This window comes from Ursus arctos, unplaced genomic scaffold (genome assembly GCF_023065955.2).
Source record: "Ursus arctos isolate Adak ecotype North America unplaced genomic scaffold, UrsArc2.0 scaffold_3, whole genome shotgun sequence".
Classification (NCBI taxonomy): domain Eukaryota; kingdom Metazoa; phylum Chordata; class Mammalia; order Carnivora; family Ursidae; genus Ursus; species Ursus arctos.
In genome coordinates, this window is record NW_026622985.1 from 59,938,303 (window position 1) to 59,963,245 (window position 24,943).

Consider the following 24,943-nt stretch of genomic DNA (forward strand, 5'->3'; position numbering starts at 1 on the left):
AGCCTGCTTCTTTCTCTCCCACTCCGCTGCTGTGTTCCCTCTCACGCTGGCTGTCTCTCTGTCAAATAAATAAATAAAATCTTAAAAAAAAAAAAATTTGCACCATCACTATTTCATATAGTACATAATTTAAGTCATTTCTGGCTCACTTAGAATATCAGAAATGATTAAGCTTGGTGTATCAGAATGAGGCCCCCATATTATATTAATTTGATCTGTATTTCTGCCTAAGTTAAAAATAAGCAGGGTTTTAATACCAAATTTCCTTACATTGAAATTTATGAATAAGAAAGCATTTCTAGATCTTTGCTAAAATAAGACAGTATTATTTAATACGGAAACAATAACTGAGAATTATTCCTAAATCTAATTTGGAAAGTTGTATTCATGATTTTAGGGGACTATGAACATAAAATGTGTGAGTGGAAAATTAAGATTTCATATGGCTTTTTGCAGCTGGTTGATTAAGTTCTATACAGTTCATTGTCTTAAAGATGAAATTTGCACAAGGTTTTGGAAGGCAGGAGTTGTATATTAAAAGTTCTTGTTTCTAAGTTAGTACAAGATGGTTTTAACAATCTATCATCTTTCATTTACCAAAGGAAATATGTAAAAAGAAAAGGAAAATGTTCAGTGGGAACAAAACATTGAGATGATGAAAAGGTACAAGGAAAGAAAAAAGGCTTTAGAAAGACTACTAAAATGAAACTAGGTTTTTTCCTCAACAATCTGTCTGAATTCATTTTGCTTTCATTATATATCTAGCCTGGAGGCAAAGTATGTTGAGTATTACAACAAAGAGGGTGTTATAAGGAGGACTTTTTAAAAAAATAATAAAGTATAACATATGTGTAAACCATGCAACTTTGTAACAGGAAACTTTATAATAAGGGAGGACTGTGCTTAGCTTTTCCACAATTTTGGAAGAATGAGTTTTATTAGGTGTTAGACAAAGAAATTATCAACTGACTTTTATGCTGTAAGGTTGAAAGATTTGTTATGACCATTTCTAGACTTTAGCAGTGGTTTTAATGTGGGCCCTGATATATTAGAAACAGTGCCTAGCACTATTAATATGTCTACTGTTGCTAGTTCTCTTAAGGAATATGATGTTTAACTTTTGCCTTTCAATGAAAGATTATTCAAAATCCTGTTATTCTGTGGTTTTCTCAGCAGTATTAGGCTGTTCTTGAATTGATCAACACATAATATAATTTGGGAACCCAATCAATGGTTCTTTTATTTTTGAAAGATGGTGACAAATTCTTTTGAAACTTGGGAAATTGGCTCCATCAGTCATCCCTTACTCTTTCTTTGCTTCTCCTGCCTAACTTCCTAAAAACCATATTGTTTTGATGTCAGTGTGTAGAATAGATTATCTGTTGGGGAATCAGTGTGTATTAATTATATTGGAATAAATGTAAGCTTGACAAATGATATGGGTAAGTAGGCGTTGTGCCTAATAGGTTATTCAGTTAATGAAGACACTAAAATTAGGGACCTCTAACATGCCAGAACATATTTCTTGTAAATTTTCCCCAGTTTTGAGATTAACTGGCAATAGCTATATTTTTCTGGCTTTTTAAAGTCTAATATGTTATGGTAGAGTTTTAGGATTTATATAGTGCTTATTATAGAATAGTTGAGCTCTCTGTATTTATCACACTGCTATTGAAGTGAGCTAGAAGTATAGAAATCAGTCTTCTACCTTTTGGTTTTTCCATAATCTATCTTATAGAATATTATATCATACTCATTTTCCTGTCTTCTCTCTCCCATTTAAAAATGATTACACATCATGCACATTTATGTACTGTTTTCATTGAAGGTGGGGGAATTTAATGACACCACATAATATCCAGCCCACTGTAGGGATGTTAGAAAATCAGGGATGAAGTTTCTAGGCTTAGAGAGATGTTAGAAGTATGTTAGCAAGATAGATTATTACATATTTAAAAATAGACCGCTTTAAACCTTGCAAGATCACAGAAGCATTCAAAATAACTTTTAACCATGCGCAGTTCGTTTGATAAAAATAAAAAGCCAAATAATACAGACAAACCTATGAAGACATTTCCCCCCACCCCCTGCCTTTCCCCCCCCCTTCATGGTTAACTCCTTATCTCTAAATAATGTAATTACACCACTATTTTTGAATTCATCATATTTAATTTTTTTCTGTTGGTGTACCACAGTGACAGAGTGTTTTGATCAATGACATGTTCTTTCTCTTATTTCCAGTTATATCACTATCTCATTTCCATTGCTGCTCATTTCTGCATCTGCAAAAAGGATACTCGAACTTCTCTTTCTTGTTTCATCAGCTTTCAACCCCTTGATTCCACATTTTGTAAAATGAGCACATTCATCATTTTATCTTTACCATTATTACTCTCTACCATAACTTTCTCAACTTCTGTCAACTCCACCTTTATTCTTGCTTTATCAGGGTTAATAATATTTACATACTGGTCTGTAATTGTAGCTAAATCTTCCGTGACTTCTCTATAGACGATTCTAAAAGTTAATAATACTTTGTTTGAGATATGTAAATATTGTTCAATGTAGTATATACCACGATCATATTTCCTTCTTTACAGTTACAATGTTCTGTGCTACCCAAAGGAAAATGTTTCTAGTGGATTCTTTTTTCAAAAAATCCTACATTTCTTAAAAAAAAAAATCATATATTTCTTTACATAGACTTACAGTTTCTCAAGTTTTCTAGGCTTTCAGTCATGCTGTTGTATCTGTCAGTTCCCTTTGGTTCCTATTCCTATTATCTGTCAGTATGGGATTTTTTTTCTCCCCGATTTTTTACTTTTTGAATTATCACATTTTGTTCTGGAGTAATTTTTATTTCGTTCTTTTGTTTTTCTTGGGCTTTTCTTATTTCTGGCCTTCCTTAAGTGTCTGGTTGTCAGTTTTTTTTGTTTTGTTTTGTTTTGTTTTTGTTGTTGTTGTTATTTTTTTTTTAGGATGAATCAATAGAAAGATTAAGTACTGTGAAAGTGGGTTGGATTTTGACCAGCCAGCCCAGCTTAAAGCGAGTGGTTGGGGAGCTAGTTTAAATTAGGGACCTCCAAATGTCAGAATGGAGAGAGGAGGCCTATACATTCACAGGAACTAGCACCAGTGTTAATCACTATAGTTCTTCCCAGACAGGCCAATATTTCTCTAAAGAGAAAAACCCTTCTCTCTCTCTCTCTCTCTCTCTCTCTCTCTCTTTTGTTTTGAGGATGAAGAGCAATAAATACCTGCTTGTTGAATATAGGTGACAAGTAGGAAGAGGGAAGGAAAGAGGACAGTTGGCAAGCTGGCTGTCCTTGGCTATTTATATATCTAATCTTTCTTTCAAAACATTTTTACTGAGATATAAGTCACATTATACAATTCACCTATTTAAAGCACACAATTTAGTGATTTTTATTATACTCACAAAGTTGTGCAGCCATGACCACATCAATTTTAGAACATTTTTACCACTCTGAAATAAATCTCTTACCATTAAAATGGTTCTGAGACTCAGTTTTCAATGTGTAGAGCAAGGATGGGGTTGGGGTTCCCATTCAGCTCCAAATAATTCTCCAGATAATTCTCCAGACACCAGCTTGGTGTCCTATAAGCCAGTTCTGACACTATCCATCTGGAGATAGCATCAGATCCCACAGGTTAAGGGGACAGTTCTACAAGATTGCTCCCCACCCCCACTGCACCCAACCATTTCCCCATTTCAGATGCCAGTTGTAAGCCCATGTTGTTAACCTGTGCTTCTGACCCACCAGCTACAGATTGGAAGTTCCCATGACCCTCTCCTTAGGCTTCAGATACCAGTCCCAAGCCTAGGTTGTTATGTGTACTTCTGATGGACCAGCTATAAATCAGAGGTTCCCGTGACCTCCTCCTTACGTTCAATTAATTTGTTACAGCTGTTCACAGAACTCAGATAACTTACTAGATTACTGGTTTGTTTATTTGTTTTTGTTTTTTAATAAGGGATATAACTCCAGAACAGCCAGATGGAAGAGCTGCATAAGGCAAGGTATGGGGAAAGAGGCTGGAACTTCCATGTCCTGTTTAGGTGTGCTGCTCTCCCCAAATTTTCATGTGTTCACCAACTCAGAAGCTTTCTAAGTCCTGTCCTTTTGGGTTTCTATGGAGGCTTCATTACTTAAGCATGAGTGATTAAATCACTGGCGGTTGGCTATCTGTTCAACCTCCTGCCCCTCTCCCCTCCCTAGAAGTTAGGGTTGTTAGGGGTAGGATTGAAAGTTTCAACCCTCTAATCATATGATTGGTTCTCCTGGCAACAACCCCCATCCTTAGGTGAGGGCCAAAAGTCACCTCATTAACATAACAAAAGACACATTTATTGCTCCCAACACTTAGGAAATTGTGAAAACCCTTGGACATTTCACATAAATGGAATCATACAATACAAAGGCTTTTATGATGGCTTTCTTTCACTTAGTGTAATGTTTTCTTCCTTTTTTTTTTTTAAGGGTTTTATTTATTTGAGAGAGAGCAAGCGAGAGTACAAGCAAGGGGGAGCAGCAGAAGGAGAGGGAGAAGCAGACTCCCCACTGAGCAAGGAGCCCAAGATTGTGGGGCTCAATCCCAGGACCCTGAGATCATGACCCGAGGCAAAGGCAAACACTTAACCAACTGGGCCACCAAAGTGCTCTTTAGTATAACGTTTTCAAGGTTTATCTGTACTGTAGCATGTGTCAGTATTTCATTCCTTTTTAGTGTAGAATAGTATTCTGTTGTATGAATATACCACATTATATTTATCTATTCATCAATTGATGGACATTTAGACACTTGATCCTAGCCAAAAGGCCGAGAAGCCATATTTGATGGACATTTAGATTTTCTACTTTATGGCTATTGTGAATTATGCTGTTGTGAACATTCATATACAAGTTTTCATTTCTCTTGGGTATGTATCTAGGAGTAGAATAGCTGGGTCTTACTGTAACTCTAATGCTTAAACTTTTGAGGAATCACCAAACATTTTTCCAAAGTTGCTGAACTTACTTTCATTCCTACCATTGATGCATTAGGGTTCCACCCAAGGATGAGGTTCTCCACATTCTTGTCAACACTTGTTATTATCCCTCTTTTTGATTACAGCAACCTTAGTGGGTGTGTGGTGGTTATCTCATTGTGGTTTTGATTTGCATTTCTCTGGATTGTGTCCCTGGGCCCAGGGCCCAAGTCTTGTGAATTGTTGGGCTTCTCTTGAGAACAGTTAGGGGATGAACTAGCTGTTTTCCTGGAGAACCAAATATCTGTAGCTGTAGGTCTTTTCTCCTGAGGTGGTCTTCTTTCTCTATAGGTTTCTTTAACTTCTTTCTGGGGATCGTGAGCCTAGTCCCAATTAGAGGATTGACTATCCAGGATATAGACTTTTTCTTCAACCATGTATTTTCAGGTACTTGCTCCATTCCCATGCTGTTTTTTTTTTTTTTTTAAGATGTTATTTTTTTATTTGACAGAGACTGAGAGAGAGGGAACACAGTAAGGGGAGTTTGAGAGGGAGAACCAAGCTTCCCGCTGAGCAGGGAGCCTGATGCGGGGCTCGATCCCAGGATCCTGGGATCATGACCTGAGCCGAAGGCAGACGCTTAACAGCTGAGCCACCCAGACGCCCCTCCCATGTTGTTGTTGTTTTTTTTTAACAATAATTTTTTTATTGTGTTATGTTAGTCACCATACAGTACATCCTTAGTTTTTGATGTAGTGTCCCATGCTGTTCTATATCTGTGTCCCTCTAATCTGGAGTCCCTTGTCTCGTTCAGCTTCTCCAGAGATTATGCTTTCTGTCTCCTGTGAAGGTTTGTGTATCCGTTACTTACATACCTGTTTAAATAACTCTCTTGTCTTCAGATCCATTCTTTTTTTTTTTTTTAAAGATTTTATTTATTTATTTGACAGAGAGACAGCCAGCGAGAGAGGGAACACAAGCAGGGTGAGTGGGAGAGGAAGAAGCAGGCTCCCAGTGGAGGAGCCCGATTCGGGGCTCGATCCCAGAACACTGGGATCACTCCCTGAGCTGAAGGCAGACGCTTAACGACTGAGCACCCAGGCGCCCCTTCAGATCCATTCTTAACCCACTTTCTCTGATACGTGGTGCTTTTACTTCCTGAGCCTTTTTAGAATTTTATGGGGTGAGTAAATATATTCTTCAGGCATTTAGATTTGGCCTTGCTGTGCCCTTTTGTATTGTTTACCTTTTCTCTGTTCACTTCCCATCTTCATAGATTGTGGTTAGGCTTACTACAGTTCTTTTGATTTCTTTGAAGGAGTTTATGTTTCTTTATTTTACTCCTTTTTGTTTCGGGTGGTTTTTTCAGAGAAGAGGACATAATAGTCTTTAATTAACAATCTTGAAATAGGAAGTCATACTAACTCTTTTGATATAATGCCTCAGAGTCACTAGTCAGGTAAAGAAAATGTGAGTGGCTGTCTCCACAGGGTCTTAATTTCTGCCCTGAGTGAAATAATAATAAAGGGGGTCAGAATGCGTGCCAGGTCATGATTACAGAAGCTTGGCTGTAAGCCATGGGCAAAAGCTTGGTTGTCTGCCCCCACAGTTGAGTGAATGGTTTCACCTCTGGGACCCAGTGAATGTTCAGACGGTTGAGTAATCCCACCTCAGGCACAGGGTTGGCAGCAGGGCAAGTAATATCTGAGTACTTGGCATGATAATTAATGGGGAACATAAGGAGAGTGTAAACATTTGACAGGACTTTGTCTCTTAGTTTCTTACAGTTTCATTTTCATTGCTATCAATAGGACTGGTTTTGCTCAGAGAATGGGGGTATTCTTAATTTTAGCAGATACAAGGATTACTATCATTCTCACATGGTTTCTCTAGGGAAAGGAGGTGAACACTCTGTTAGTCCGTGATCTAGTATAAGAGCATTTTTAAAACCAGTTTATTTTTATTAATTTTTAAAATTTTTTACTTAAAAATTGAAGTATAGTTGATAGACAATGTTACATAGTTTCATATGTACAACATAGTGATTCAACAACTGTATAAAATGCTACGCTCACAAGTGTAGCTCCCGTCTGTCACCATACTTTGCAATCACAGTACCTTTAACTGTATTTTCTATGCTATACCTTTCATCTCCATGACCTACTCATTTCATAACTGGAATGAGCCCATCACTAAGGTCAGAGGATGATAGGTAAGGTCTTGGTTAAGTTTTTAGCTCTTTGGTAAGTTGTGGGGATTGAGTTAGTCCTATTTGGATCACATAGAATTTGGGAACAGATGCTGGCTGACAAAAATCACATTTGCTGTGCAGAGAAAAGACAAAATTCTAGTGGTTCTCAAACATCAGTGTCCTCCAGAATCACCTGGAAGGTTTAACGAAACACAGGCCTGCTAGGCCCCACTCTCAGAGTTTCTGACTCAGTAGGGGTCAGAAAAATGCTGGGGTGGGGCCAAAGAATTTGCATTTCTAACACGTTTCTACATGATGCTGATATTGCTGGTGTGGGGAACTATACTTTGAGAATCACTGCTTTTGAATAATGGTTCTTAAATTTTAGTGTGCAAAGAATTTTCTGGGAAGATTTACTTAAAGTGTTGTGTCTAGGGCCTCACTTCTGGAAATTCTGGTTTTAGAAAGTTTGGGGTGAGGGGGCGCCTGGGTGGCTCAGTTTTTAAGCGTCTGCCTTCGGCTTAGGGCGTGATCCCAGAGTCCTGGGATCGAACCCCACATTGGGCTCCCTGCTCTGCTGGGAAGCCTGCTTCTTCCTCTCCCACTCCCCCTGCCTGTGTTCCCTCTCTCGCTGGCTGTCTCTCTCTCTATCAAATAAATAAATAAAATCTTAAAAAAAAAAAAAAAAGAAAGTTTGGGGTGAAGCCTAGGAATCTGAATTTTAAAGTATCCCAGCTAATTCTGTTTTTTTTTTTTTTTAAATTCTACCGTATGGATATATACCACATTTTATCGATCCATTCATCATTTGATGGACAACCCCAGATAATTCTTACACAGGATCCATAGAAGATCAACCCACCATACTATGAGAAATGCTGCTCTGTAGGTTTCATGTAACAAAGATTATAAGTTAATGATCCTGAGGCACCTGCCTGGCTCAATCAGTAGAGTGTGCGACTCTTAATCTCTGGGTTGTGAGTTTGAGCCCCCTGTTGGGTGCAGAGATTACTTAAAAAAATTGAAAAAATAAATCATCCTTATTTCTTTATTTTTACTAAACTGGAACACTACTTTTCTAATTTCCACATATACTTTTGTATCAGTCAGTATCCCAGCAGGAAATAGAGCTTCTCTCAGATTATTTAAATGAAAAGATTTTAGTGAAGGGATCATTGACAGGTGTAGGCAGAGTTAAGGGGGCAAATAATGAAGCATCCAAGTATTATCAGAAATGGATCAGCTTTTACCCCTTTTAGGGTTAAAGGGACAGGAGTAAGTAATGGTATTATTTTGAGGGTTTATTAAGAGCAGGAGCCATGGAGAAGGGCCTTTCCTCTTACTCTTCATTCAGGCAGGGGAGACACAAAGTCTCATCAGTCACCTTTTGTTGCAGGATGATATTTTTGTTATTATCCCATCTGAAACCAGAATTACAATGTAGTCATCACTAGTGCTTATCATATAACCTAGTGGGAAAGGGGGTAGGATGGTAGAGAAACTATTAATGTAGAATAGGCTTAGCTGTAACATTCTCCACTTTCATAGCTGGTCAACAGACTGAAGTTGATAACGATAACTTCCTTTCTCCACTACCTATTTTATATTCTTCTTATATTTTTTCAGCACATTGGCTCATCAGGCTTCTTTGCCTTCATACCCCAAAGATCCTGAGTCCTTAAGTGTCCTATATTTATTGGGTTAACATAGTTTTTCATTAAGTTTATTATTGGACATAGGAATAATACTAAGAGGTTGGCCAATGAATCCCTTGGAATTTAGACGTAGTTTATCTGTTCCTGTTGTACAACAGCCACCCAATGTCCTCTTAGTAATAGGGAGAAATCACTCTGTCGGCACATTAACCATTTAAAAAAAAATTTTTTTTTTTTTTTTTTGCCTGTGGTGGAGTACCAACTGGGGCAGTCTCAGCTTCAAATTTAAGAGAACTGTGACTGTGTTCCTTGCTGGAAGCTTTCTTTTCCTGGGAGCTAGGATCTCTAATGTCTTCACAGAGTATGTCCATTATGAGAAATCCTTCCACACAGATCCTTTCTGGACCTCCTTTTTACCAATAGTTCAGTCTTTTTATTTCCACTTCCTTGATCCCAACCCATTAGCCATTACCCATGTATCAGTGTAAGTCTGAATCTTAGGCTATCTCACATTCCCAGTAAAGTGACAATGAGATGTATCGCTCAAAGTTAAACTCATTGGGAAGGTTTTCCTCTGTTATTGTTTTTCAAGGAGACTTTGGAGTGGGAAATTGATGTTACAGTTTACCCCTGCTGCCAGCATATCATGTAGACGCATCTGTAAACCAAGGCTGTGGAATTTTTCTTCTGTTCATTGGTCATAGGGAACTCCACATGAGGTCATGGAAGAGGCAGTGAGGTAGCTGGAGTAGGTACTATGGGATTTGAGCCACTTACTCAGTTTATGCCTTCTTTTCTTATTTATATATTTCATTTCTCTTTAATGATAAAATGCTGTTTCACATACTCAATTTCATGACTCAGTAGATTGGGTAACCCATTTCATGATGGGCAGCTCTGGTCATCTAGTCCCTTGGTGTCCTGTAACTAGGTACTCTATTGTATCATGGCACTGCAGAACTAGGGGCTGTTTCTCAAATGGAGAATAATTATTGACAGATAACCTGAGGGTCTGTGCAATGACTCTTCTTTTGGGGGTTTTCAGAGGCAGTGTAGAGTAGACCTATCTGGAATAGGTAATTCAAGTATTGCTGGGTCTTTTGCGCCATAGAAGATCAGCTTACGTTGTAGCCTTTATCAGCCTCAGGGCCCTCTCTTGCTCTGGGCTCTACTTAAAAGTAGCCACTCTACCTGAATGTATTGCATATTGCTTCCAAAATTCAAGGACAGTCTCCAAGATTTATGCTTTTTTCTTTTTGGAAGGCAATGCAGGTGAAGCAACATCTTTTTTTAGAGGGCATATTCTAATGCATCCCAGATTTTCCTGGAAACTTCACAGTGTGGTGGGCTCTTGAATTTTTATGAGGTACTTGCCACTTCCTTCTTACCAGATTTACTTATAATGTCATCGATATTAGACTAGCACTAAAAGAAGATATCGTTTTTTAAAAATTTTGCACGACAAAGAATTTTTACTTGTAAATGTTTATCAGTACACCAAAAAATAATGTGTAACTAGTTTTTGAATTCCATCATTTGGTAATTTTGATTAAGATAAACTAAAAGCAGCCCAAACAATTATACTAGTATTCTTTGTACTAACCTTATCCAGAAAGGACTGTTTTAAGGCTGGCTGCTGCTTCACATAGGTTACAGATTATCATTACTTGTTCATAATGAAGTACCTGACCTTCAGGAAAGCAGGGGGAAAAAATAATCCCTTTCTTAATTTTTTTAAACTTATCTAAGAAAGAAAATGCCAGTATTGATATATATGTTGCTTGAGCTAAAAAGCATGGGAAAACACACAATGTATACCCATTACATTTCTTTTTTTAAAGGTTATTATTTATTTTTTTTATTAAGTAATCTTTATGCCCAATGGGGTTCGAACTCATGATCCCAAGATTAAGAGTCACATGTTCCACCTATTGAGCCAGCCAGGTGCCCCACCCATTAAATTTCTAAGCATATGAGTTAAAAAGATAAAGTGTTTGGGTAAGCTGAGTTTGTACCAAGAAGCTAGATTTGCTATTCTCCCAAAAGTAAAGGGACCTACTGTATAATGTACGGCAATAATTTCATGGCTTTTTGCAAGAATGTAACTTGAGCTTTGCTGAAGCTTCATATTCCATGAAGGTATCTGAAATGCCAATCTGTGCAAGAGTTCTTTTTCCCCTAACCATTTATGCGGCAATTTTCACAGATTTCTGGTGGGATGTTGCAGACAAAGACTAAAAGGTTTTCCAGGACTTCATCCCTGTTCTGCTTTAAGTAGTTCTGGAGGATGGTCATCCCCTGGGTCTTCTCCACTTCAGTGCTGCACTGGGATCCCAAACTGCAGCTTCCTTGGCCTGGAACTCTTTCTCCCTCTGCAGGTGATATTGTTCAGTTTTAGCCTGAGCTGCTTTGGCCTGCTTTGGCCTCAGGGTTGTTTGCCTGTGGGGCTCACACACCTTCTCTGTGGCCTGCTTCTTGCTTGCAGTAGCTGCTGGATGCGCTGTAACTGACTGGCTATGCTGGTGGCCTGTAGTACCAGTAGCTGTGGGAGTCCCCTGTAGGGAACTACTTGTGATTGTCTTTATTCATTTGGATTACAAAATGTAATAGGTTAATCGATTTGCACCAGGTTTCATGAGCTGTGTTGACCTTTTCCACTAAATATATCTTATTTTTGAATAGCAGCTGTAATTGGAATCTTTCCTGTTTATGCTAATCCATAGTTGTTATCCAGAATCCATTTGACTCTTTCACAGGCCAAACAGGATCATGAATGAGGATGCATCATTTTTGGGTATTTTAAGTCTTTAATGGTGGCACTAATCTCTGCAGTTTCCTTAGGGATGAGTATTGATTTTGAAAAGTGTGCTCTTTTGGTGGGTTGGGGGAAGTTCCAAGGGATTCCAGTTAGTCTCTGCTATCATAATAACCTTTACAATACTCTTCTTTAGCAGAAGCTCAGGTAGGGATTCAGGTAGTTCATGAGTATATCTGTTCCAACTTCGTATTACATCAGTGGGAAAATAATGGCAGGATGGATCTATGCACCCACTGGATTTACTGTGAGAAAGACGCGTCAAATCTTCATTTTTAACTGAAATTCTGTAAGTCCCACTTTAACTAGTAGATCATGTGACATTTGACATTCTCAGGGATTAATGAACCCTGGAAGTCTGTGTGTTTCCTTTTAATTTGTGCACCATCACCCAGTTAAATGGCCACCATAGATGCTTTTTAGGTTCTCCACCTGTATCTTGATTTGGGAGGTCAAGGTCCCAAGCTTTTTTATTTTGTAAATGCTTAAGCAGAACAGGTTGCCGACTTAAGGAGTCTTTGTAATTACTGTTGTCACCAGACAATCAAGTGCAATAGCCATTTATCTCTCAAAGCCAAGTCTTTCACTGGCACTTTATCCCACACTGTACTACTAATAATTGGACAATTACGATTCCATTGCATGCCATGTATTTCTGTTGTTTTTTCTCCCTGCCCCCGCAGGGAAATCATCTGTGCATTCATCAGCTATGTGAGCAAACCAGCCCCCAAATTCCTGCTATACTATAACAGTTAAGATCCCAGCAGGAAACAGCATTCATGGCAGATGGTTCAAACAAAGAGACTTTAAAGAAGTGGGGTTACTTATAGAGGGGTGGGAAGAGTTAAGAAAAGAAGTTGTCCTATAGTTAGCAGAATAAATGTAAACTATCTAAGTAATTGTATTTTGGGGTATATTTGTTATGGCAGCTTCACCTTTTCTGTAACTAATACAAGAATTTGCATTATTATGGCTGTGTAGACACTACTGACAGCTGAAGCATGATTATATTCCTTCTCCTTGTATTCTCTGAAGTTAAAAATAATTTAAAATACATTTATATACCCTTTAATCAGACTTCTCCATTGTTAATATTTTATCTCATTTGTTTTATCACCTTTCTGTCTTTCTCTTGTGCTCACTGTCTCTCATGCATACACATTTTTTTTTGCTTTGTTTTCTGAACCTTATGAGAGTACATTACATACATCATGACCCTTTACCCCTAAACATTTTAGTGTGTATTTCTTAAGAATAGGAATATTCTTACCTAACCACAGTACAGTTATTAATCTCTATAAAATTATGTTGATATAATACTTTTATCTATTCTAATACCCAAATTCTAATTTTGTCAGTTCTAATAATGTAAAAAGTGCTTTATAGCACCCCCCCCCCACTATTACAAGATCTAGTCCAGTCTGTATTCATTTGCATGTATTTTTAGCCTCTTTTAAGCTGGGAAATTTCCACAGCCTTTCCTTTCCTTGTCTTTTATGATATTGACATTTTTTGAAGAGTCTCTCTCACGACTTAAATAAAACATTTCTCATTTTGTTTATCAGTTGCTTCCTTGTGACATTAAGATTATACATTCTTGGCCAGACTAGTATACTACTGCTAAGAATAGGTAATATTGCATTTTCCTTACAGTATCATGTAGAGTCACCATCATTGATGATTAATTTTGATCTGCTGGTCAAGGTGTTGCCTGATTTCTCCACTGTATAATTACTGCTCTCCCCCATTGTTACTAGTAAGCAGTGTACATATCCTGCTTTTCATCAAAATTTCCCCTTAACTTTATCATTCATTGATGATTTTTGCCTGAAAAAAATCTTTACAGTAATGGTTGCAAGATGATTTTTCTTTCTTTTTTTTTAATAAATTTTTTTAAAAGATTTTATTTATTTATTTGACAGAGAGATAGGGAGCCTGAGAGGACAAGCAGAGGGAATGGCAGAGGGAGAGGAAGAAACAGGCTCCCCAGTGAGCAGGGAACCTGATGTGGGGCTTGGGGCTTGATCCCAGGGCCCTGAGATCACGATCCCAGGTGAAGGCAGACACTTAACTATTTGAGCCATCCAGGTGCCCGTCCAAGATGATTTTTCTAACTCAACACTTCCTTTATATTTGCCATTTGGCCGTCAGTGTTCTATAAGCAGTAGATTTCCCTTCTCCCTCATTTATTCATTTGTGTATTTATTATTAGTGTGGACTCATGTATTTCTATGTTTCCCAATAGTTTATAAGTCAATATTGAACTTAATAATTTTGGTGCTTAAATTGTCCGAGATTTGGCCAATGGAAGCCTCTTCAAGCTAGCTCCTGTGTCCCTGTGATATACTCTTTTTTTTTTAGGACTTTTAAAACTGTATAGCACAGCAGGATGTTCCAGGATCATCTTATACCTACCTATTCTACTCTAGCCACGGAATAAGCTATTTCTGTGAGGAGCCCTGGTTCCTTTTAGTGGGAAATGGTATTAGAGACTGAGATCTGAGTGGTAGGTGTGCTCATCTTACATGGTATCTTTACTTCTAGGCCCTGTTAGAGGACAAAGCTACAGATATGTATGTGTACATATACATACATGCATAAGCACATACATAAAAACATGCACAGAAATATGGATATACGCACATGAACGTGCATCAACTTAGACATATACATTATTTAGATATCATGAGTTCACACCAATATCTCCAATTTCAGTCTATCCCTACGTGGTTCTTTTTTCCTTTCCCATTCCATATTTATATCCCTTCTTCCAAAGTGGATCCCTGTCTCCCAACAACCCTCACATATGTATTCATTCACTCATTCCTATAACACATGTAAAGTAGTTTCAGAATGTCTTCTGACCATATCACTACAATAAACAAACCTCTGTTCTTCTCTTTCTAGCTAACTCCCAAAATCAAGTGCTTCTCTAAGACTGCCCCTTGGAATCCTATGTACTTTCAAGTTCCTTTCCTGTAGCCAGAGCCATGAACTCCCAGGGCCCAACCCATGTTGAGTATTTTTGCATTTATTGTTTCATTTTTTTCTTTGATTTTTGTCTGTGCTTTCCCTAAGATCTCTGCTTCCCTCTATTCCTTTTTGTAGAATCTTATCAGCCTTTCCTTCTCTACTTACTATACTCTTAGGTTTCTGGTAGTAACAATGGGCTCATAGTAGAATTGTTGTTGGAATTCCCCCGTCCACATATGGTGGAGGTTGCAGTATTCTCTGTATCACAATAATGCAGAAGTTACAGGCTCAGTGTAGTTTTATGTCCCCCCCCCCCCCCCGGGGAGTAAAAGAGGGAGGGCTTTGGAATTAGGTGACCAACATTATTCTGTGAATCTAGAAACTCTGTTTTTAAAAAGACTTTTAGACCACAGACAGATTAAAGTGAATATAAAGGGACATTATGAACAACTTTATGCCAATAATTTAATAACTTAGATGAAATAAATGATTTCAAGACCATAATTTACTAAAAACCAACACAAGACGAAATGGAAAGTTTTAATAGCCCTATATCTATTCAAATTTTTGAATTAATAATAAAAATCCATTTCGTAAAAAATATTTCTAGCTTAGTGTCACAGGTGAAATATATTAAATGTTTAAAGAAGAGAGAATATCAGTGTTATATAAACTCTTTCCAAAAATAGTTGAGGAAGGAAATGCTTCCCAGCCTATTTATGAGGGCTATATAGTCTTGATATTAAAGCTGATAAAGATATTATGATAAGGAAAAATTACAATCAGTATCCCTCATTGACACAGATGCAAAAATAATATTAGCAAATGGAATCTAGCAATATACAAAATGGGTAACCTATCATGAGCAATTGGAGATTTATTGCAAGAATGTAAGATTGCTTCCATAACTGAAAATAAATCCATATAAAAACAAGAAGAAAAATGACAAGGTTTAACATAAAGTGGGTTATAGACCTAAATTTAAAAGCTAAAACTATTAAACTTGTCAAAGAAAAAAATATTTATTTTTATAAAGAAAATTTTTATTACCTTGGAGTAGGCAAAGATTGCTCAGGCATACAAAGCACTAATCATGAAAGAAAGAAAATGATAAATTATGCTTCATCAAAATTAAAATCTAGTCTTTGAAAGATATCTTCAAAAGAAAACATTTTTTAATAAAGATTTTATTTATTTGAGAGATCGAGAGCGAAGGAGCACGAGTAGGGGTGCGGATAGAGGGAGAGGGAGAGGGAGAAGCAGACTCCCTTCTAAGCAGGGACCCTGATGTGGGACTTGATCCCAGGACTCTGGGATCTTGACCTGAGGCGAAGGCAGGCGCTTAACTGAGCCACCCAGGCACCCTGAAAAGAAAACATTTTTATAAGGAAATGAAAAGGCAAACCTCAGACTGAAAGAAAATATTCACAATGCATATAGCTGACAAATGAGTTGTATCCAGAACGTATAATGGATTCTTACTACTCAATTAGAAGATAGCCCAATTTATAAAAATGGACAAATATTTGAAGAGACATATCACAAAAGAAGATTTACCAATGGCCCAAATAGGACATGAAAAGATGCTCAGCATCGATAGGCCCCAGGAAAATTCAAATTAAAACCACAATGAGATACCTCTACATATCCAGCAGAAAAGCTAAAATAAAAAAAAGACTGAAAATAACAAGTTCAGTTACTGGCTGATCACCTTGAACTTGTGACAGCTTGATTTTATGTTGTTGTGGGACAGATCTGTGAGAAGTCCAAGGTATTTCTTCAACTTCTTTGACTTGACTTGAGATCTCTTAACTCCCAAACTCTCTTCCCTGTGTATCTCATTAAGGCTTGGTTTTGGGTTTTGTTCGGTGAGTCTAGAGCAGGGCTTACTCTGGGGCATGGTTCTTACTCTTAAGGGAACAGCCTTTCTTAGGGTGTTTACAAGGTGTTAATGAAGTCTCCCCATATCAGCTGGGCCAGGCCTTTAACATCCCCCAGCATTGCTTGACTGCTGCTATCTGTTCCGTTCCTTCCCCTGTAGCTATCATCCTCTGGTCAGTCCTGCACAGTCTCTCCATGTGCATGCTCAAGTCGGTGCTCAACCAGGGGCTCTCAGGGAACTGTCTCACAGCCTCTACTTCTCCCAGAGTAGCTGTACCAGTTTGCATTCCCACCAAAAGGGTTCCCCTTTCTCTGCATCTTCGCCAACGTCTGTCATTTCCTGAGTTATTAATTTTATGGTAGTTTTTATTAACAATAGTCACTTGTTGTGTGACAGAAAAGAGCATATGTAAGATTATTTGCAGTTCCTAATTTTTTAACACTTAAGATGATTTTTTTTGACATTTGGTATTTCTGCTTACCTGAGCCATTATTGTATCTGTGCAGTATTTTGCGCTTAAAGAAACTTTGAAAATGAGGAAATGATTAAAATTCAAAAATTTTAGTTCTCCAAATACTACCTGCTGGTTACTTAAATTTTATATTGACTCCACACAATGTTTATAATGCAAATATATTCCAATTATATTTGGATACAGGATAGCATTTATAATCCTCAGAATGTACATATATTCCAGCCATGCCAAGATAACACTGGTGTTCAAACAACAGTAGCTGGTCTGATGTTTAAAAGAAACACTTGCTCGCTGAAGGACATTCCTCTTGAGGCATGGACTGGAAACCATGTTGAGTATGCTAAGTGATTCCATCTGACCTGCAGAAATCACTATTGGTTACACTTTCACTTTGCACGTATGTCACTGACAGAGCCAACTGGCTGAAGTAAGCTTTTTGAAATGGACATTTCTGACTGAGTTTTTGGAAGGCTTAATTTTTAAACGTGAAACATAAAAAACATACTGTTCACTGGTTGCACATTAAAAGCAAATGGCCAGAGGAAACAAGATGAACTATAAAAACTCATAAGATGAAAACATTAAATTTTGTGTACAATTTTATTATTTGTAGTAGGTTTAAAAATAATTACACTTAATATAATAAGCCAACCTCCCTAAAAGAGCAAAAAGATACACTATCAACCTCAGACATTACAGCAAAGGATACATTGATATACCTTAATAAAGAAAAGACTTTGACATTGTTCCTTTTATAAATGTTTAATCACAACTGTATAGGTTTTATATGTACTGAATGAAGACTTGCAAAATTGATGTGAGTCAATGTATCGGTGTACTTTTGACCTTTGAGGAAATGCAATCTGGGCTGGAAAAAACCATTCACTTGAGGCAAAATATTCTGAGTTTGAGTCTTTATTTTGCCATTGATTGACTTTGTCAGTATAAAACACATCCTCTTTTTAGGCTTGGGTTTCCCTTAAAATATGGTTCTGTATTTGCCTGATCCTGTCATTGTTAGTAATAAACTATTATTTAGAAGTGGCTGAAGCTCCTGGTAAGAAAGCCATTTTTGTAAATTCAGGGTATTATTTTTATAGCAGCAGTAACTGAACTGGTGAAGCCAGAGCTCATGAACTCCGTGTGACATTGAAAGACCGCTGAATATTAGAAGTAGTTACACAAGCCTTATTTAGTTAGGATTTACACAGGCTTCTGGGAAGCTCTCTGCTAGATACTGCTAGGGTTATAAGGTAAATACATGCCAGTGTCCCAGCCCTAAGAAAGAAAAGAAACCAGTATCAGAAAGCGGCATGAGTTACATGCTGACTTGTGCCAAGTACTTTACTGGTGATTTACTGACCGCGTAATCACCTACATCAGTTGAAGGTCTCATAATCACATTTATTGAGTGCTTACTATGTGCCAGTTATTTTGCTGAGAATTGTTTAACTGTAGTCTATTTTATAGATGAGAAAACTAAGGTTTAAAGAATTTCTTTAAGGGCATGTAGTTGACAAATGGCAGAGTGCACATTTCATAACTATAATGCTTGTTGGGGTCAACATATCTTCAAATGAGAAGCGTGGGAGTTGGTATCATGACATATTTCTATGTTGAGCAATTCAGAGTGGGTGCCACTGATACTTTTTGACTGACCCTATATTGCTGAATGTGAAAAGCATTCCTGGTTTGGGATATTGGGGCTATTCCCAGTTGATCTGCATTTAGGATTTGCTTTGATGTTTGCCAGAGTCTTTTTTTTAAGATTCTATTTATTTATTTGAGAGAGAGAGATAGAGGGAGAGAGAGAGGGAGAGCCAGCACCAGCAGGGGGGAGGGGCAGAAGGAGAGGAAGAGGCAGGCTCTCCATTAAGCACGGATCCTGACATAGGGCTCGATCCCAGGACACTGGGATCATGACCTGAGCCGAAGGCAGACACTTAACTGACTGAGCCACCCAGGCACCTCTGATGTTTGCCAGAGTCTTCTTGTGGTTAGACTGAGTCTTCACCGTTGAGGTGATTTCTGTTGTATATAAAACTATGTTGTACACAATTATGTCCGTAAACATAAAGGCTAGATTTAAGTGGTTTTGAGTACAATCATGTTTATTAAATGTGAAGATAGTTGATTCTCAGGTAGGCATACTGTGATTTTGTTAGTAAATAAATGAGATCTATGTGTTACCTTCTTTTATACATGTATTATTTGCCTATTGTAAGTTATCCAATTCGTGTATTTACCAATTTATATTTAATCTTATACCAACTAGGGCAAAAACAAATGCCAACGCATTTCTTAATTCTGAAATTAGTATGAAGTAGCAACAATAAAATGAAACATTCCAAGCCCACCTTTTAAATGTAAGTTATAAAATTTCACTTGGCTAAGTAAGGGTAAGGGGAAAGAAATCATGTTTTATGGTTTTGATTTAGACTAAGAAATTTGTTTTACAACTACAAAATTAAAGCCATATACCTTTTCTAAAGTGTAAGAGAAAAAAATCTAAAGCCTCTCTTTTAAGTTTAGCATTGCTTTTTGCACATGCATGTTCTCCTGTCCCAGTTGCATTTACCAACTGATGGCTCATCAATAGCCCCCAGAGACTTCTTGGAGGCTCAGCTCTGCTGGTGTCTCTTTCTCCATAAAGCCCTCCTGGTCTAGCTTATGGTTTGGTTATTTCTGCTTATTTATTTCTACAGAATTTGTTTATACCTTACCTTTAATTATTGCATGTATTAAGTTTTGGTGTAATGATTTGTTTCAGTATTTCTTGACCCCAGTATTTCTTTCTTGAGATAAAGGACTATATTTTATTCATATTTTTAATCTGTAGTGCATAGCCCAGTTCCAGACATGTAGCAAGTAATTTAATGTCTGGAATGAATGACTAGGTAATTATATTTTGGTTTTAAAAAATATGTATAAGATTGAAATCACCAAATACGTGAACTCCATGCAAAAAGCATTTATTTTAAAATAATTTAGTTTGGAATTAAAATATCTTCTTTTGGTTATTTTATTTTAATAATAAGAAAAAAAATGGGGAGGGGCGCCTGGGTGGCTCAGTCGTTAAGCGTCTGCCTTAGGTTCCGGTCATGATCCTGGGATCCAGCCCTACATTGGGCTCCCTGCTCAACGGGAGGCCTGCTTCTCCCTCTCCCCCTCCCCCTGCTGGTGTTTTATCTCTCGCTGTGTTTCTCTCTGTCCAATAAATAAATAAAATCTTAAAAAAAAAAGAAAAAAATGGGGAAACTGCTCTCTACTGTGGGAGATTATGTCCTTGATTAAATAATTCTTTGCTTTTAAATGACCAACTTGTGGGGGCACCTGGGTGGCACAGTTGGTTAAGTGTCTGACTGTTAGTTTCTGCTCAGGTTGTGATCTCAGGGTCTTGGGATTGAGCCTCCTGTCGGGCTCCATGTTCAATGTGAAGTCTGCTTAAGACTCTCTCCCTCCCTCTCCCTCTGCCCCTCCTGGCTGCATGCTCTCTCTGTCTCTCAAATAAATAAATTAAAAAAATTACCAACTTTGTTGCTAGGCAGAAATTGTAGAGTATTTTAATTTTGGAATACATTTATAGTGCTTCAGGCAATTCATGTAACTGAAGATAAAGCTTTTGTAATGTTCATATACTAGAGTAAATTTTTAATTGCTCATGATCTCTTTAAAAATTTCTAACAACCTTAACAAATCTTGCCAGATTGCTCTTCTTCACTGAGGTATGTAGCAAGTGTGAATTTGAAAACGCATTTGTGTTTGAATTTTAAATAAGGAGAGTATTTTGAAAAGGCAATCATGTTTATGTTTGAGGAAAAAACAGCCATCATTTCTGTCTCTATCTCTTTTTATCTCTCTCTATATAAATATTTAATATAAATATAAATATATTATTATATATGTCACATATATAATAATGTACATGCAATATAAATATATATTAAAAGAAGTATTCTTGGTTAAAGATCAAATATAGTATAAGATTTTTAACCCTAAGAGGAAAACATTGCAATATATACACAGTGAAATGAGGGGTTCTTTGTGTATGAAAGGAAACCAATGTATAATTAGCAGTAGCAGACGCTATGGTGCATTTGAATATAACTTTAGTTTCTTATCTATGTAGCATGAACTCTATTAAAAATGGGAACATTTTCTTATTTCCTGTTGTGTGTGTGTGTTTGTGTGTTTGTCTTTGTCTAAGAAGTCAAAGACTCATGCACATGACTATGTATAGGAATGATGGAGATTATATGGAATTGTACCTTTAAAATTGTTTTCTTTCTCTTATAACCAAGTCATCAAATTGGTTATGGTTGAGTTTCAGGAAAAATCTAGATAATAGTTTCTAGGCTAGCATAATGGATATCTTTATTATCGCATGAATTGGAGGGTCAGGGTCATTGGCCTTGATTTCTGTTGGTTTTGCAGGTTCCCCAACTAGAAATTCCAATGACATAGAAAATGAAGGAATAATGGGGTGCCTGGCTGGCTCAGTTGGAAGAACATGTGATTCTTGATCTTGGAGTTGTGAGTTTCAGCCCCACTTTGGGTGTAGAGATTACTAAAAAAATAACTTAAAAAAAAAAGAAAATTGAGGAATAAGTTGCTTCATCACCATTTCTACCATCATTTCCTTAATTTGGGTTTTCTCTGTTTCTCATCTACGTTACTGAAAGAGACTCCCTACTGGTCTGTATGCCTCTTACTTGGCTCTCTCCCTGTTTCTTCCCTCCTTCCAATTCTCCATTCTGATGTTTTAAGGTAATCTTTCAAAGCACAAATCTGATCATGTCTTTGCCCTGTGCTTAAAATTCCTCATGGCTCCCATCACTTACAAGAAGAATAACAGGGCTTATATGAGTGACTGGCCCTACTAAACCCTCTGGTCCGATCTTACTTCAGACTCCAACTTGAACAATACTTTCTCATACTTCTGCCTATACAATGAAATACATTGTCCCTCAGTTTTTCATTTAACCAAATCCTCATCCTTCGAAATTTAATTCAGGCTTCATTTTTTTTTGGTGGGAGAACTTTGAAATCAGTTATACCTACCTTTGCCCTCTTTCCCCAGTCTTAGATATGCCTTTTATGTAAAACTCTTTTTTTTTTTTTTTAAAGATTTATTTATTTATTCGACAGAGATAGAGACAGACAGCAAGAGAGGGAACACAAGCAGGGGGAGTGGGAGAGGAAGAAGCAGGCCCACAGCGGAGGAGCCTGATGTGGGGCTTGATCCCACAACGCAGGGATCACGCCCTGAGCCAAAGGCAGATGCTTAACCGCTGTGCCACCCAGGCGCCCCTTTTATGTAAAACTCTTAAGACCATTTATGTATGTCTATATTACTTGTCTCATCACCATCTTATAATTTATTTCTGTTTCTTTCACTAGACTCTGAGTTCCTTGAGATCAAGGACTTCCTTTCTCTCTTCATCTATGATGTCTGATATAACTTCTGTTTGTTTAGAATCCTAAAAACTCAAGGGGTTATTTAATATTTTTATATTTGAGTGTATTTTGCAGGTAGCTACTGGTCCAAAGGCTTGTGCCACTTTGTTGTGGCACATTGTGTATAATTGTCAATTTGATTTTCTAACCTCTGTAGTTAGTAAATGTTTGCCTCTGTCCATTAACATAGATTTGAAGTTAATTTTTTCCCTCTCTTGATGTTTTCTTAAGTGAGTCTTAGTGTGTGAATGTGGTGATCATGGTATTTCCTTATGAATAGAGTTTTGTGATTATTTAGATTTGTATTTTTAAAATTCTAACATGAGACATTCTTATTTATAATACTACTAATAATAACTAATTATTAGGTATATTTTATGAATGACTCTGTGTTAAGTTCTTTGTATGCAGTATCTTATTTAATTGGCAAAACATCTTGCCAAGTCAGTGTGATTAGCTTCATTTTATAGATGAGGAAACTGATGTTTATAAATTAAAATTTCTTGCTTAAGTTTATATAGCTGCTAAGTGCAGAGCTGAAGTTTGAACCTGGGTGGATCTGATTCTATAGACTGAGTTCCTAACTATTTTTTTAAATATATTTTTTAATTTATTTTTTAAATTTAAATTCAATTAATTAACATGTAATATATTATTGGTTTCAGAGGGAGAGGTCAGTCATTCATCAGTCTTTTATAACACCCAGTGAATTCTTAACTATTATACGTTTCCCTGTTGCATTTATGATAGCAATTGCAAATAATAATTTGAAGCAGTGAGTTTATTTCAAGTTTTAAAAAACCTTCTTACAGCAAATATTTCAGTTAGGCTTAACTTGAGAGCTTAGAGGCAAAATAATATGTTGTAACACCAAGTTTTACTGGCTTTGTATTCTTTTAAAATATCTTTTTTTTATAATAATATTTTTTTATTATGTTAGTCACCATACAGTTTTCCCTGGTTTTTGGTGTAAAGTTCCATGATTCATTAGTTGTGTATAACACCCAGTGCACCATGCAATACATGCCCTCCTTACTACCCATCACCAGCCTATCCCATTCTCCCAATCCCCTCCCCTCTGAAGCCCTCACTTTGTTTCTCAGAGTCCATAGTCTCTCATGCTTCATTCCCCCTTCTGATTACCCCCCCTTTCTTTAACTCTTTCTTCTCCTACTGACCTTCCTACTTCCTATGTTCCATAGATGAGTGAAACCATATGATAATTGTCTTTCTCTGCTTGACTTATTTCACTTAGCATTATCTCCTCCAGTGCCATCCATGTTGCAGCAGTCTTTTATCTGTAGTGTCATTTGCAAATATATTCTCCCATTCCGTGGGCTGCCTCTTAGTTTTTTTGACTGTTTCCTTGGCTGTGCAGAAGCTTTTTATCTTGATGAAGTCCCACAAGTTCATTTTATCTTTTGTTTCTCTTGCCTTTGGAGATGTGTCATGAAAAAGGTTGCTTTGGCCGATGTCGTAGAGGTTGCTGCCTATGCTCTCCTCTAGGATTTTGATGGATTCCTATCTCACATCGAGGTCTTTCATCTATTTGGAGTTTATCTTTGTGTATGGTGTGAGAGAGTGGTCAAGTTTCATTCTTTTGCATGTAGCTGTCCCAATTTTCCCAGCACCATTTATTGAAGAGACTGTCTTTTTTCCATTGATGTTTTTTCCTGCTTTATCACTGATTAGTTCCCCAAAGAGCCGAGGGTCCATTTCTGGGTTCTCTATTCTGTTCCATTGGTCTATGTGTCTGTTTTTGTGCCAGTACCATGCTGTCTTTGTGATCACAGCTTTGTAGAACAGCTCGAAATCCGGCATTGTGATGCTCCCAGCTTTGTTTTTCCTTTTCAACAATTCCTTGGCGATTCGGGGCCTTTTCTGGTTCCACACAAATTTAAGGGCTGTTTGTTTCAGTTCTTTGAAAAATGTCATTGGTATTTTGATTGGGATGGCATTGAAAGTGTAGATTGCTCTGGGTAGCATGGACATTTTAACTATGTTAATTCTTCCGATCCATGAGCATGGAATATTTTTCCATCTTTTTGTGTCTTCCTCAATGTCGTTCAAGAGTGATTTGTAGTTTCTAGAATATAGATCCTTTACGTCTCTGGTTAAGTTAATTCCGAGATAACGTATGGTTTTTGGTGCTATTGTAAATGGGATGGATTCCCTAATTTCTCTTTCTTCAGTCTCATTGTTCGTGTATAGAAATGCAACTGATTTCTGAGCATTGATTTTATATCCTGCCACATTACTGAATTGCTCTATAACTTCTAGTAGTTTGGGGGTGGATTCTTTTGTGTTTTCCTCTGTCCTTCAAATTTGTACATTTGTAGTTTGATCTGGAAGCTTTATCAGATTTGGATCTGATTTTTTGGGGAGACTGCTTGACAGCTGGTGTGTGCACTTCTGTAAGGAGGCATAAGATACCTAGTTGTCTTTCTTTTTGTCTTGCCAATAGCCATTGATGACCATTTTATTAGGGATTCAAAATGGTTATAT

General features: G+C 37.2%; 1 protein-coding gene and 1 pseudogene across 5 annotated transcripts in view; one reads left to right on the forward strand and one right to left on the reverse strand.

Annotated features, from left to right (window-relative positions):
- The window catches only part of BBS9 (Bardet-Biedl syndrome 9), a 416,531-nt gene that overhangs the window by 43,996 nt on the left and 347,592 nt on the right, over window positions 1-24,943 (forward strand). The window lies entirely within an intron of this gene.
- LOC113265663 (V-type proton ATPase subunit G 1-like) lies at window positions 11,015-16,996 on the reverse strand (annotated as a pseudogene).